We start from the raw sequence: 2,456 nt of genomic DNA, 5'->3' as shown, positions 1-2,456 counted from the left end.
TGGTTTCAGAGATGAAGGATGCTTTTGTCATAGCAGGAAACAGCATGAGAAATAAAGAAATAATGCCAAGTTCAGTTGGAGAGGTCTAGACTGGAAACAAAGAGAACGGAGTTTCACCCTGAGGGCAATGGTGTGCTGCAATACATCAACCAGAAAGAGTCTGAATGAGCCCAAGGCTTTGTGTGTGCAGGAAGAGCCAGGGAGGACGCAGAGATGTCAGTGCAGGAAGGTGCCAGCCAGGTGGGGCAGGCGGGGGGATGACGACAGCCTGCAGGGAAAGGGGCAGGGCATGGACACCGTAGGACAGCCTGGGCTGGAGAGGAGACAGGGATGGGGAGAAGCTGAAAGGCCCTGACACAGCCACCTTCTGCAGGCCTTTGGCCAGGGCTGCTGTCTGTGCCCCTGAGGCCAGGAGGAGGGGAGTGCCCCTTGCAGCCCTGGGGCCTCCTGGTCTCCTTGTCCCTGCTCAGCAGCCTGGCAGGTGCCACCCCATGGTCCTGCCCTTGGCATTGCACATCCCACATCCCAGTGCCCCAGGAAGAGCCCTGAGGAATGAGGTAGGGACAGGATCTGCCTTCCCAGGGGCTGGGGGTCAGGGCTTGGCCCTTTAGATTAAGAAAACAAGTCAAGGTTTCTTCAGCATCAGAGACACCTTTCCCTTGCTTGTCCATCCTTGTCATCACTGTCTGCAGTTCTCTGCTCTAACTGGAACCTGGGGACACGTTCTCAGTTGTGTCCCTCAGTGAGACTCATTAGCACTATGAGAAACTTTAGCGTTTGAATCTCATTTTGACTTCCTGAAAAGTTGTTTGAACTTCCTCTCAGGGACTGAGTCTCATGTAAACAACATCAGTGTCCCCTGAGGGTCATGAAATGCCTGGGGTTGTTGCTGGGCTGCTGAGCTGGGCCGGGCTCCTGGCACACAGGGAGCTCCTGGCAAGCAAGAAGAGCTTCAAAGAGACAGCTCTGCTGGTGAGCAGCTCCTCTGCACAGCCCAGCAGGGCTGAGGGCACTGCCTGCAGCAGCCAGGGCACAGGAGAGAAGGGACAGAGATGAGAGGCAGCCTGGGCTGGCAGGTGACTGAGCTCTCACTATGGGAAAAACCTTCCCAGGATTTGAAGGAAGAATTCTCTGCCTGTAGGAAAGTTCAACTTGCCTTCCTGGAGGCATCTCCTAAAGCTGGCACATCCCACAGCTTCTAGGATCTTTCAGCAGGACTCTCCCAGTTGCTGCAGTGCAGGGGAAGTGGCCATATGGCAGAGCAGGGCAGGAGCTGCAGGCAGCAAGGGCAGAGAGAAGGGAGCAGGAGGTTGAAGGGATCCTGGGCTGGGAGGACAGGGCAGAGCTGCTCAGGGCAGGAACCTTGCCAGCCCTTTGCCACGGTCAGGCTGTGGCTGCAGAGCAGTGCAGGTGAGTTGCTGCAAGTGCCTCTGCCAGCTGCCAAATGGCAGCAGTGGCAGGAGCTGTCAGGATGGCTCTGCTGGATTTGCTGGGGTGCAGCAGGAGAAGCTGCTGCAGAGCAGGACTTGCTGCTGCCCCCTCAGAGGCCCAGGGCCAGAAGGTTCCCTGTGGCAGGGCTGGCTGTGGGGTGGGAAGGTGGGGGTGCAGCCAGGGGTGCCCAGGGCTGTGGTGCAGAGCAGGGTCCTGCCCCCAGGGCTCTGTGTGCTGGGGCAGGGACTCTGCTGCCTGCCAGGCTCAGCTCTCAGCCCGGCCAAGGAGCTGCCACGGCCCTGCAGGGAGAAGGTGTGGGTGGAAGGAGTGACCCCTCAGGGCAGGGCAGGGCTGGGCAGGGCCCTTCAGCTGCAGGCTCAGGGCTCCTCACAGCTTCAACTCCACCTCCTGCCATTTCCAGGGGCCCTTCTCAGGAAGCACATCCCCCCAGAACACCTCCCCCTTCCCAGCCACCGCAGGCTGTCTGGGATCTGCTCTGCAGCCCCTGCCCAGGCAGAGCTGCCCCTGGGCACTGGGCTGGGGATGGCTCTGGCAGCACTGGCAGGGAGCTGAGCTGGGCACAGGCAGGGGCTGCTGGCAGGAACAGCTCCTCACCCAGAGACAGGCAGGCAGGGAGAGGCAGCTGCTGCCACAAGGGCTGGCCAGGGGGCTGTGGGCCCCTCCCTGCTGTCCCTGTGGCACAGATCCCTTCCCTGAGCAGCTCCTGCCTGGGCTCCTTTCCCAGCCGAAGCAGAGCCTGTGCCCTCAGGCCCACGGGGGCTGGGCTGTGCATTGCCCTGCAGCAGCCAGAGCCCAGGAAGGGACAAGACCCTGATTTCCAGCTGTCTCTCTGTGTCCCTCCTCCCTTGGCAGCAGCACTGTGGCATTTCCCTGCCATCCCCTGCTGCCTGGGCTCTCCTTGTTCTCACCAGTGGGTTTTCTGAGCCACTGTGCGGTTTGGAGTGGGGCAGATTCTTGTCCAGACACAACCCCTTTGGGTGCTGCTGTGGGGATGTGTCTGTGGG

This window comes from Chiroxiphia lanceolata (assembly GCF_009829145.1).
Source record: "Chiroxiphia lanceolata isolate bChiLan1 chromosome W unlocalized genomic scaffold, bChiLan1.pri scaffold_69_arrow_ctg1, whole genome shotgun sequence".
NCBI lineage: Eukaryota > Metazoa > Chordata > Aves > Passeriformes > Pipridae > Chiroxiphia > Chiroxiphia lanceolata.
This window is presented reverse-complemented; position numbering follows the sequence as displayed.